This window comes from Crinia signifera, chromosome 6 (assembly GCF_055691185.1).
Source record: "Crinia signifera chromosome 6, ASM5569118v1, whole genome shotgun sequence".
NCBI lineage: Eukaryota > Metazoa > Chordata > Amphibia > Anura > Myobatrachidae > Crinia > Crinia signifera.
In genome coordinates, this window is record NC_139222.1 from 194,035,312 (window position 1) to 194,049,000 (window position 13,689).

The following is a 13,689-nucleotide window of genomic DNA, read 5'->3' on the forward strand; positions in this document are numbered from 1 at the left end:
CTTGTACGAGAAGCGGACATACATTTAAAATACTAACATGCATGGGTTAAATATATACGTAATGTATGCTACTTCATGTAGCTATCAATTATGATGTTATCAAATAGCCGGGTTGAACTGTCACTAGCAGTATGTCACATACCAGGTCAGCGTATCAGATCAGGGCTCCCCCCATTTGCGGTTGCCGCTAATCCAACCCTGTCCCAGCTATGACTGCCGCGTAACAGTATCTTATAGACGTAAGCCCCAAGTTATTGGGTGATTTGACAGTGTGTGTCCATGAGTGAGCAACTTGTTAGACTTCGGGACATCGTGACTCGTTCTCACACACAGTTGTTTTAGCACTTAGTGTTATGTTTTTTGCGCACACGGCTTGAATTTTAATCACTTCTTTTTCTTGTACTCAGTGCGATGCCCGGAGGTGTAATGACATCACAGAGGCAACACCCACGGGGCGGCCCTGGGTGTCCAGCCTCCCGGAAGTCGGAATGTCCCGGCATCGTAGCTGTCTAAACACCACGCTGTTCACTGTCTATATAACATGTCTCATGTGAGGTAAGAAACTGTTCTTTGTTTGCACTTTGCACATTATGCTAGACCTGATGAAAAGACCGCACCGGTCTTGAAACGTTGTCGCTGCACTATGAATATGCTGTAAATATTTCTTAATATACCAGCTCTTTTTTCAAACCCGTTGGAGTGCCGCCTATTTCTTATCCATTATCTTGAAAAAGTTCTGGGTGAGTGTCTGCATATATACTTCTGTTGGAAGGCACCGCGGTCCGTTATCTGAACTACTCTGAGTGCCAATCACTGCCGTATTGTATATATATATATATATCTATGGGGTGTTCATGGTGGAAGGACCTCTTCTGTATAGTGCTTGGCTTTGACAAAGGTCTGTGACAAGACTGAAATGTTAGCCGTGTCATGTGAGCAACAATAAACCTTTTTTCACGTTTTTTCAACAATTGGTGAGTGCCCTCTTCTTTGCTTCTATTTGTGATTTGGATTTCAGTCCTTGGAGTGAGCACCACCGTGGGGACTCTGCTGTCATAGGTGCGGAACTTTTGGATACATCTATCTATCTATCTATCTATCTATCTATCTATCTATCTATCTATCTATCTATATATATATATATATATATATATATATATATATATAGATGTATATAGAGATATATCACACTATATATATATATATATATATATATATATATATATATATATATATATATATATATATATATATATAGATTTTTTAGTAGAAAAAACGTCACTCCAGGCTCTTGATGCAGGTAAAAGACTTTATGCGTCTGTGTGTGCCTACGGCGTTTCGAGCCTTATGGCTCGTCTTCAGGACAGTCTATATATATATATATATATAGACACATACATGCCATATGTGTTTTTATGTACTTTGTTGGGGGTAGCACCAAACTACACCAATAAAGGAAGACATTTCTGCAGTGGAACAATACATTAATCAATTTGGCAATCATTCAATTAAGTGTGCATATAATTTATATTAGTAAAAGTATTACTATAACTATGTATAGTGGACAAAAAGTGCCTCTACATGAAGGTGCAGTACCTCCCTCTATCACTGACCAAATTACTGAGACCACAGGATGCTGATTTGTGTAGTTCTTTCTTTCTTTGCTTCTTTCGTTTCCATCCAGTCTTACATCATCCAAAAAAATGTACTAGTGGTTTATTAATTTCTGACTAATTTGTCCCAAAAGTGTGTATACAGTATTTATGAGTTTGAGTAAATTAGATTGTAATCTCCACTACTGATTGGAATTATGTCATTGATTATTTTTTTTTATTATTTTGACACATATTGACCCAATGAATTAAATTATATAATCATAAAATAACATATTCTAGCCTGCATACTTTGTATCCTGACTCTGGTAATTATAGCATGTAGAGGGTAGAGTCCCTCTACCTTGCATCACTCATCATTACCAAGTAGGACAATGCTTATACATGTGGAGGTGGAGCTTCATAGGTATTTGGCTACTTAACACAGAATGGTCTGGTCATACACTGGGGCATGGTCTGTTTGTTATTGCAAGGAAAATCTATAATAAATATGTCCAGTGTCCGTGTGTCTCCGAAACACTGCCATCTGTTGCCAGCAAGTGAAACTACATCTATTAGCTTTGAGCGGGCTTACTAGTAAATAATATGCTCTCATTTGTGGTTTCTGAATTTTCAGAGTGGCTGCAATAATTCTGGTTTGACAATAACGTGTAGGTAAGAGCTGCACAGAATACTCCAAATCAAACATGGAGCTGAGCATCCGGATGTACACAGGCACAAAATAGTGAATCCCCATCTGGGTTGCTAGAGCATGATGCTAAATGCACTTCTAAATAAGAAATTCACAAATTCAACTATTTAGCCCCATTAGTAGAGGTTTGTGTATATTTGTTTTTTGGGAATGGATTAGTTACTGTAAGGGATGAAATATAACCACAATTGTTTTTTTAGTCATTTGTAATAGAACAGAATAATGTACGTTTTGAATTTGTGGTTTATACATATAAAATATGTATGCTTAGTTACTGCTTTATTGATGCAGTGGTGTAATTAAAAGGATGTAAGCTACAGTGTGTGTTGTCCACAGCTACCAGCGGCAACCCCCATGGAGGTCCTATGCCAGTTTGTGAGTTCTCATCTCCACAGGCTCATCACCCTCTTCAGGGAGGGACTGCTCGCCAAATGTGGGGCTTAGTATATGGGACTGCCCTCGTTTTGCAGTTTCAGGAGAGAGTGGCTGGTTAAAGAAAATCGCTTTTGAGGTGGATATATCCTTTAAAATTATCAAAGATGAATATTTGTGGTTTAGGCTACTTTTCATTATGTTGTTCTGTATAACTGCATCACACACACAGAAAAAAAAAAAGTTCAGATGCACACTCTAACAGTATAACATACAAACAAAATTCTTTATTCCTCTGCACTTCATTTTAATTATTGCTCCAAAAATTGGATTGAGGATACTGCCAAAAATCTAAAAATATAAATATTTATTTGATAGCCATTAATAGCCATGCTTATACATAGTAGAAATGTTGATAATATTTTTTATTATTAATATTATTATTATCATTATCATTAATTATAATATAATAATAATAATAAAAATAATAATAATAATAAATATAATAAATATGAAATATTACAATATATACACTAGTAAAATTACATGTTAGGAGTATAAATGGAACTACATTGCACCTTCTCCAACTCAAAACAAAATTTAGTGGGAGAAATGATATATGTATATCTATATCTATATTTATAGAGAGAGAGAGAGAGAGAGAGAGAGAGAGAGAGAGAGAGAGATACAGTATACAGTATGTGTATTTAGTTTTTGGCATCTCATTCATGAAAATAGATATGACCTACCTAAGGCACTACATGACAAATATACTGTTTCATGAATAATCTCATAATTGTCTAAAATTTAAATTCACAGCAATAGGTTTACAGTGATGTGTTATAAGCCTGCAACCAGTAAATCCTCATGTCCTAGGACTGTGGTTGCTGGGGAAGCTGCGGAAGCTGGGAGAGCGTGCTAGTGTGCTAGGCAAGGCAGACTGAAGCACAAAGGCTGAGATTAGATGTTAGCAGAAACATGCCACACACAAGGCAGCAGGCAACCTTTCAGGAAGCCACTTCACAGGACAAGAAAAGCTGTTAAGCTTCTTAATTTCCCTTCGTCCAAATACCTGATTTTAATACCTCACATCAAAAAAGAATACATACAATGCATCTGTAGAGTGGTAATGGCATGTACTGTATAATCTGCCAGCAAAGCTGGGTAACTTACTTTTTTTTAAAGTGTGACATTTTCATATGCTTTCAAAAATAAATACAATAGAAGTAACTGTTGTAAACAATGCATGTATCGGGAAAATAATGATATGCATTTTATTAACCAAATAGAGTGTAAAAACATTTTTATGGTATATTTAAGTTCACTGAAATGTACATTATGTTTCATTAGTCTTCCCTCCCTTTGGTATCCCTAATTTATAGATGAAAAGTATTCGCTTCTCTGTAGTTGATTCATAAAATCACTTGACTGATCTGCATTTGCGACTGACTAAGCAGCCACAGTTGTGTGGAGAATGACTGCAGTGTTCAGCAAGAGAAAGTTGGAATCTGGGAGGGAAAAATCACACACACTCACACAGGCACTAAAGTCTCTTATACTGATTAGTACATGATGCGCTGGTTATTTATTTCTGTGTTGTGTGCCAAGCTGGAGCAGTATGCATAAAGGGCCTTACGAAATGATTCGTAGGCATCTTTTTCTACAAAAATAATATTTGTACCTAAACAGCACTCTTTCATTTCCATAGTTCCTCTGCCATCCTCACTCCCTTTTCTAACCGTAGGTTATTAAATAAAATGATAGAAACATAGAATTTGACGGCAGATAAGAACCACTTGGCCCATCTAGTCTGCCCCTTTTTTAAACATGTTACCTCAAACCATATTTGATCCTTATTTTTTTGTAAGGATATCAATATGCCTATCCCAAGCATGTTTAAATGTAAATTATACTATTTTATCTATTGCGCTCTAAACTAAAAACAAATAAATAAGTATAAAAAGACAAATTTGTCCATACTTTGTAATAATCTAGATGTGAAGTTGGGATACACACATATTGGTATACAGCAGGTAGTATAAGATGGGCAATTTGTTATGTCAATTAATTTTTCTCGTTTGCATTAAAGGAAAATTGTGTTGTTTTTTATTAAGCCAATGTATTTCATTTACATTACCTGGTATGGTGGATGGGCCTCTGCTATGTTCCTTGTTTACAGTATATACAAATTATATTGTAGGCAGCAACTCTACCAATAATATTATCAGATTTTACTATTATAGTCATGTTTAGTTATCACAAAAGAACCAACTTTATCCTCAAATATTTGTGGGTGAAAAAATAAAAATAATTTACTGGATAAAAATATAATTTGTCACGATAAAACATTACAGTCTGTATTCTTTTTTTAAATTCTGTATTGTATTTTATGTAATAAGCGGTATAATGTAAGGTGATAGTAGCAAAATAAAAAAAATAAGTCTGTCCGTGATTAAAATATTAGTTATAAATGTAAACTGGTTTCCTTTCTGTTATAGTCTATGGGGGCATTTGGGGTTGTTGGAACTTAATGAATATTGAATATGCACTTCCATATGATAAACTGCCTGCTGATAAAATAGAAATAAACCAAAATAACTCCCCAAAATTCAATGGAGTGTAGAAGTACAGGTTTAGTATCCGTTATCCAAAATGCTCGGGACCAGAAGAATTTTGGATAACGGATTATTCCGTATTTCAGAATATTAGAAAATTTCAATGATGTATTCTTAAGTAATTTGCATTTATGTTGTACAAACACTTTAAACACATAAAATACACACAAATATATCTTATTTATGCATAAAGCAAAGTTTCAAAACATGAATCAAAGTGTGTGTACTATCTCCGGTACTGAATTTGAATCCCAACCAATCATTTTCTTGTCCATATTTAGTGCCAGTTACATATGATGTTTTCATTAGTGCTGTTACAGATGTCCCCAGTAGGTTTTTCGCAAGAAAAATTATTTTTCTTCACTTTCTGCAATGTATGGTTTTTTAAATAATTTGAATAGCGGATATTTGGATAAGGGATACTTAGGGGGGTATTCAATGTCAGGGGCAGGTCTGTCGAGCTAGTGCGACAGCCGTGCCCCTGTCCCGTTCTTGGTCAGCTCGCCTGGAGCTCGGCAGTCGGGATTCAATGTCCCGTCTGCCGAGCGGCGAGAAGGGGGCGTGGCCACGAGTTGATGACGGAAATAGACGAGCTCTGGCCGGGAGCTCACCTATTTCCGGCTTTTCTCGGCAGAACGAGCCCGACAGCTTGTGATGTCGGGCTCGTTCTGCGCAAAACCCCTGTTCAATGCTGTCGGGGAAGACAGCATTGAATAGGGCCCCGCAGCCATCTCCCCCGTCGGGAGATGGCTGCGGGAGCTCGAATGATATTGCATACCCCCCTCAACCTGTAGTAATAAAAATAATAAGTAACATTTTTAATTATACAGACATTAAAATAACTTTTCTCTGCTATTTCTACAAAATCTATTAGAATAAAAAAGTTTTTATACACACAGAAATCGAGTATAGTTAACTCTAAACTATTGTATCTAACATATTACAGTATATTGTTGCTCCAGGTCTTTTAATGTAGTCATCATAAATAAATACATTACCGCCAAACCACTGCCACCCAATTGCCACAGAGCCCTACAGACCCTAATCCTTCAATGCCCCTTCTATATAAAATAAATATATATTATTCCAGTTACAGTATTAAAGTTTAGGGATTTTTATTCTGTCAGGTGTGCACCCCAAAGCCTAATTCATTCCCTTCATATACCTCCAGCAGATCCATATGAAATACAAATAACCTGAAAAAATGTTGGTGTAAAACTAAGGAGGGATAAGGAAGGGGATCTGCCCCAAAATGATTGCCTGCCATTGCATAGACCCAGGGGTGTAACTAGATATTCATAGGCCTCATAGCAAAAGTTTGTAAGGGCCCCCTATTTAGCAACTGATGGTGATAAATGTATGTAAAACATATTACTTAGGCAGAAAAGATGGGCCCCCTTCAGCTCTGGGCCCCATAGCAGCTGTACCCCTTGCACCTATGATAGTTCCACCCTTGCTTAGGCCTCTGGGGCCTTTCTGGAAATATCGCCCATGTGCTGTGGTTTTAAGACGTATAATTAGTGAAACAAAGAGAACCATTTTTTATCAATCCTGATATAGGCCACCTCCTACTTGTTCGTCAGTACCCAGATGATGTCACAGAGTAATCGTTTCGTTGTCACAGTTTCCATAATTATAATATTTCAAAAGGAAGTAGTGTGAACCCATGAAAAGGGCAATGAATAATCATTGTATTTGCTCAACCACTTGGAGGGTAATAAACTACTTAGAAGGAAATCTTCAGTCTAGTCCTATAGGAATCATTTTGCTAACATATATTCGCAGGACCAAAGGTATGGAAGTAACATTTTGTCAGGACGTTAGATAAGTCTCAGAATCAACTTTGTTAACTTTAATTTTTAAGTTTACATTGGCTTTTAATTATTTTTCTGCTATCAAATTAAAATGGTACCATTATTATCATTGTTATAACATTGCAAAGTTCAAAAGTATTAAGTTGTGCCAAAGAAAATGATAATTACTAATTAGTGTATTAATTGCCAGTGCAATTGTTGCATTACATGTTATGGCATATTCATTATGATGAATTTGACCCATTTGGGGTCAGTGATTTCAGCTCTAGTTGCCCACGTGAATATACAGAAAAATCCCACAGATCTGTTAGAATCCTGTTAATCGGTGACTTTGCACACAGGGTAAAACATATTTGGCCATGTCACCAACATCTGAAATATATGGAGAGGTTCTAAGGGCATTGGTTTTATACGGCAATTAGGTTACATTGGACAATTCAACTCCCGCTAGCATATATAAACATTTAACCTGTTTGTATACTTACATTTCTCCATCAAACGATAACGATACTTTACTTTGCCAGAACAAATAATATAAATATAATATAATCTTATTCTGGAGCTTTCTACATGAGAAATATGCCATGTTCAGATCTTTGTGCTCTATTATTTTATTTCTCAACTTGTAGTTTTTGATTAATGTTGCATTCCTCCAGTGAAATTGATACATCAATTTTAATTATACTGTATTTCTTTTCACTTGTAGGAGACTCCCATCCTCAAAGACTAGTTTTCAAACATTAACTCTTATCATTCTCTCCTCCTACTCATTTCCAACCTGTAAATTATACCAAAGTAACCCAACCTGGTAAGTAATGGAACATCATGAAGTTTCCCTGGATTCTTCTCATAGTGCATCTATCTATGATAACTTTGTTTTACTTTGCATAAAATCTTACAAGCTGTACAGTATTATAGAACATAAAAATACAGAACAGAATTATCAAAAACGATGTACCAGCAGGTTGCAGAGGTTGTTAAGAGTGCAGCATCTTTATCTCTCTCTCTCTCTCTAACTTTTTTTAACTATATATTAAATATGTTATGTTTTAAAATATATTTATGTTTTTGTTCCCTGTACATACAAAATATAATTGAGGTACGCATCTATAATATATATGTCTAGTGTCCATGTGTCTAGAAAACACTGCCATCTGTTGGCAGCAACTGAAACTACATCTCTTTCTCACACATACAGAAACACAGAAGGTAGCAGTTTGCTTAATAATATATACATACATGCATACATACATACAGACAGACAGACAGATACACACACTTTACAGAGAATAGCTGAACGTTCACATCAGTCCCTGCCCCAGTGGAGCTTACATACTATATTCCCTACCACAAGTACATGCACACACAGACATTATAGGGTTAATTTTGTTCGAAGCCAATTAACCTACCAGTATATTTTTGGACTGTGGAAGGAAATGGGAGTACCCGGAGGAAACCCACGCAAGCACGGGGAGAATATACAAACTCTGCACAGTTCCTACACACATACAATTTTATCTATCTATCTATCTACCTATCTATCTATCTATCTATCTATCTATCTATCTATCTATCTATCTATCTATCTATCTATCTATCGATATATAGATATTTAGATATATATCTATATATCTATATATATCTATATATGTAGTTACAGTAGATGTATGTATATAATATTTTATATATGCAACAATTCTGTCTTCCAGTTTCAAGGTTACCTCCCAGGTTGCTCTGATGTTAGATAGCTTAAAATACCATAATAATAATTGTAAGAAAAGAAATATTTATCTTCCACAGAGTGGGAGGCAGAGAACTGGAAGACGTGAAAGCCGAATCTCTATTTAATAACAAAATGGGAGAACTTTTTGGTATGGGAGGGTTGAGCCAGGGAGACTTGTATGACCTAAAGGTTATTTAGAGAGATGAAAGTAAGGGCTCTTTCTGTCTTTATTGCTGTCAGCACTTTTTAATGTCAAACTTTGTGAATGATTGTCCAAGAGCTGAGCTGGTACTTTTTTTTTATCCTAAAGTTTCCCAGGATTGTGTGATGTATTCATTGCTTTATAATTAACGTGGAATCCAGCGCGGGTGGGCTATTGCATTACAGAGTCTTTGGGTTTAAAGTGGCTGGTCTCAGTCATTGTTTTCTGACGTCTGTCTCTGTTATGACAAGATTCTTCTCTGCCACAAAAAGGATACACAGAAATCTCACAGCATTGTCCCCCCACTACCAAAACACTAATGAAAGTCACTGCAAAAGTGAGATCACCCACGAGGTATTTGGTAATCAACCATAACCTGTCTGATGTTTTTATCCATTATTGTTATTCTGGATATTTTGGCACCATTATGACCCATTTGTAAGGCAAAGGTCATAGTTTAGAACACCAATATGCCAATAATGTGTAACATTATCCTGTTGATATGATCTAGGTCAGCGATGGAGATCCTTGGCACTACAGCTGTATTTGAACTACACATCCCAGCATGCCCTACAGCAGTTTAAGCATGACCAAAGAGCGAAACTGTTGCAGTGCATGCTGGGATGTTTAATTTAACAACAGCTGGAGTACCAAGGTTCTCCGTCACTGATGTATAATATAAGTAGATAGGTCATGGTCAAGTAAGTTCTACGATTGTCGTTAAACTGCCCCAGCACCAAGGTTACATTGCGCATACGCCAATAAGCTTTAGCAGTATCACTTATGGTGAAGATTTCTTTGCAATGTTATTGATGGGCAGGGACCATTGGTGGAAGGTAAGTGGAGGTGGTGGCAAAAAGATGTTGTGACCATTTTTTCCGAGTGTCTCAGCCAACATCTGCAAAACTGTACAAAGAAATCAAAGCACCAGCGTCCCAAGCAGCCACTCTGCGACCATAGGGTTGATTATTGAGGAAATTGTGAACACTGCTGTGTGTCTGGTGGCTGATTAGCATTAGCAATAGCACATGTTCGCAATACCCAAAAAGTATTTTATGCGAACAATGTAAATATTTAAAAAAAGGAATGGAGGCGAGATTGTGAATTGTCACGTACATTCCTGTCTGTCTGCAGTCTCGCAAATTACCTCCTAACATATCAGAAGTTAAAGTTGAGAAAATAGGGCATGACCTTGTGGGAAGGGGACATAGCCTCATAGTCTGCCCCTATTTTAATAATTCTGAGGGATAAAGCAGGACAGTCTCCGAAAAGCTGCACAGTTGGGAGATATGACATTTCTATTTTTTAGGGTAATTATGGACAAATACAGCCCTCAAGGAACCTAACAGTTCATGTTTTCCATTAGTATTGACTACATCTGTGCACCAACTATTAGATCCCAAAACATGAACTGTTAGAGGTTCTTGAGGGCTCAGTGGCCAGCGATGTTCTAGGTAGCCAAATAAGTGCCCCTGTGCTAATTAACACCCAGTGCCGTAGTGCCGGAGTATTTACTCCCAAACACATGAAATCCTGATGTTACATTGAGGAGATGAGATAGCAAGAAGAGCATCCTTAGTGTGCATGAAAGTGTACAGGCTGCAGGGTTCCGTTTCATGAAATCTGCAAGCCAATAGCAGGTGTCGTGTGTCAGCAACAGTTCTGCCCCCTTGGACACCAATAGATAATGGGCCAGATTCTATAAACTTCAAAAGTGATAAAATGAAGAGTGATAAACAGCCAGCCAATCAGCTCCTACCTGCCATGTCACAGACTGTGTTTGAAAAATGTCAGGCAGGAGCTGATTGGTTGGCTGTTTATCACTCTCCATTTTATCACTTTTCAAGCTTATAGAATCTGGCCCATAGCCAGTGGCATAACTAGATACATGTGGGCCCCATGGCAAAAGTTTGTAAGGGCCCCTATTTATCACCTAATGCTGAAAAATGTATACAGCACATGATAGTTGGTCAGACAAAGTGGGCCCCTCTCAGCTCTGGGCCCCATAGCAGCTGCACTCCCTGCACCTATGGTAGTTACGCCATTGGATATAGCCGTGATTGTGCAGGATATAATACAGATTGCATCTGCTTTTACCACACTTTACAAATGACTATGTCTAATTACATGAAACATACAGAGCACACATAAAAAAATTTGACTTGTACAGAATATTTTCTGAATCCCACTTGGAATCAGGATCTATTGTTGAGTTATAAATAATCTTACATAACAATAGAATGCTGAATTTAAACATGCTGTGATGAGCAGTGTGCCCATCTATCACTGATATGTGTACTCACAGACCAGATTTTATAATGTTTTAAAGATTTTATTGTAAAACAAGAAAAATGCAAGTTAGAAGTTGCAACTAACAAAATACTGACCACTGGAAGTGCTGCTGGATACCCCGGACGTCCACATCAGATGAACGCATGACTAGAACACATCACTGGAGCTGACAGATCACCACTAGATCACCAGGAATGTTTTGTCAACATTCTAATTGTGCCGACATTCCATCAGGGTTGACACCATGACTATAAACATGGTTAATGTTGACGTGCAAAGCATTACAGCCATGTCAACATTCTTATGTTGACATGATTAATGTTTACAAATCATACCCAGTGACTACGAGGAACCAACCTACACTGTTAATAATCACAGGCTTTTTGTTTGGTTACTGAACCGGAGCCTTGCCCTGATCACTAAAGAGGGCTATAGTATTTGTTAGGTAAAAACCATGGATAGATGGCAGCTTCCTTAAGTATCTTTCCCTATTGCCAATCTCTTTGGTACTTGGCACCTCTAACTAACTACATCTTTATATGGAGAGCTATCTCTCCCTGGCAGCCTCCATGTCCCCTCCCAGATATTGCACCTTATTGATTATGCACATGCACTTATGGTGACCTAACCGGCAGTAGTGTCAACCAGCGGCGGCTCCTACCTCCTTGTAGGAGTGGGGCTGCTGCTACTAATGCATGGAGAGGAGACTGCCAGCCACTGCCAGCTGAGTCCCATTACCTGCACATTATATCTGGCAGAAGCCGAGACTGATGCATGTGCATAATCAGTGCTGGGGACTTTACATGGGCAAGACTCCGACTTCATTGGGAGGAAACACCTCCCAATGGGACTACCTTTCCTGCAGGTGACTGGCAGGTAGGACTTCCAATAGGAAGTTAATGCTAGCCACTGTGAAGCCAATGCAGTCAAGGACTGCAAATGGCTCCCTGAGGTGTCAGATTTTACTGGTGGGGCTGCAGTCCTGCAGCACCTAGGTAAAATCTGCCACTGGAAACCTCTCACTTTACCACCTACCACTTTGTCATGAGAACCACTCATCAAAGCCACTGTTTCTTAATGGTTAAAATATAAATAAATTCCTCTTCAAATAATTACATATTGCCATGCAACTTTTTGGGGGCCTCAAACTCCAATGATAAATATAACCTTTGACAGTTAAGTGTGCCCACTTCTTTCACCCAGCTGTGCTCCCCATAGCATCCCCCTTCCCAGCTACCTCTATAGTTATGCCCTTACTTTATCCACAAACCTGCAAAGTTAGATATTTATAGATTTACATGGATCAAGTTACAAAGTGTTACCCAGACAAGAAACAGTGCGATCCTCTATGGATTGTACATTACCTTTAATAAAAAAAATATGTCACACATGCACAATTGTAATCATGACATTTCAAATAATATTCTAATACAGCTAGCAAAATGTATCCTTGTGCGCAATATTTTGTAATTGGCAGTCTCTGCATGTGCCGATTCTGCATGTGTGTGTTCCTCGGGTGTCTGCTTTGTGTGTTTGTGTCTGCATATGTATGTTTAGAGAGCAGCTTTGTCTGTTTTAAGCACCTTTTGAATATATTTGTCACAGCTCATTGAGCTTCTTAACAACCCAGCACCAAACCTCCAATCCACTCTTTGCAACATGGTTACCTTATTACATAGGAAAAGGAATGGGAAGAGAGAAGAGGACTGGTGTCCTGTAGTGCTCCCAAAGGCTCGACGGCATCCTGATAAAACTGATCATCTCATTAGTCAAATAAAAAAAATAAAAAAAGTTTTTAGAGATTTTTCACTCTGTACTTTTGATTTTTAATGTTCTCACCAAACACAGTCATTTTATTTGATCTTTTCACTCCTTGCATGTAGGAAACTAGTTAATGGCCCATTAAACATATTAGGACAGCTCTGCAGCGAGCAGCAGCACTTAAGACAGAAACAACAAGAAACAACAGGAGAAGTTTAAATTTCTGGAGGAAAGAAAAAGCCCTCGAGAAATAGATTAACAGAAAACAAGAAGGAAAAAAAAGAAGTCGTTTAATTTAATTTGTTAAATGATTAAATGAACTTCGATGATGAGTATTAAAGATTTTTTTGTATCTGTGTATAAATAGGCAGTTATGGTGTGATACTCCCAGTACCCACTAATTGTGGCATAGGTCATCAGCCAATAAGGGCCTGTGCATCGTGATTTTTAAATGGCTTGTGGAAGCGTGGATTTTCATTCATTATTTTCTCTACTTCTGTATTTTTATATAATTACCTCCAAAAGCTAGAAATAAAATCCACATAAAATAGCTGTTATGTTTAGTTATAATGCACCAACATAGTCCTTAGCACTGTTGAGTGGGCA

General features: G+C 37.5%; 1 long non-coding RNA gene across 1 annotated transcript in view; it reads left to right on the forward strand.

Annotated features, from left to right (window-relative positions):
• The window catches only part of LOC146007176 (uncharacterized), a 39,236-nt gene extending 25,914 nt beyond the window's left edge, over positions 1 to 13,322 (forward strand). Inside the window, exons 2-3 of the long non-coding RNA XR_014444265.1 lie at positions 7,812 to 7,913; positions 13,206 to 13,322. This is a non-coding gene — a long non-coding RNA (uncharacterized LOC146007176). The remainder of the gene's footprint in view (positions 1 to 7,811; positions 7,914 to 13,205) is intronic.
• Positions 13,323 to 13,689: the final 367 nt, after the last annotated feature.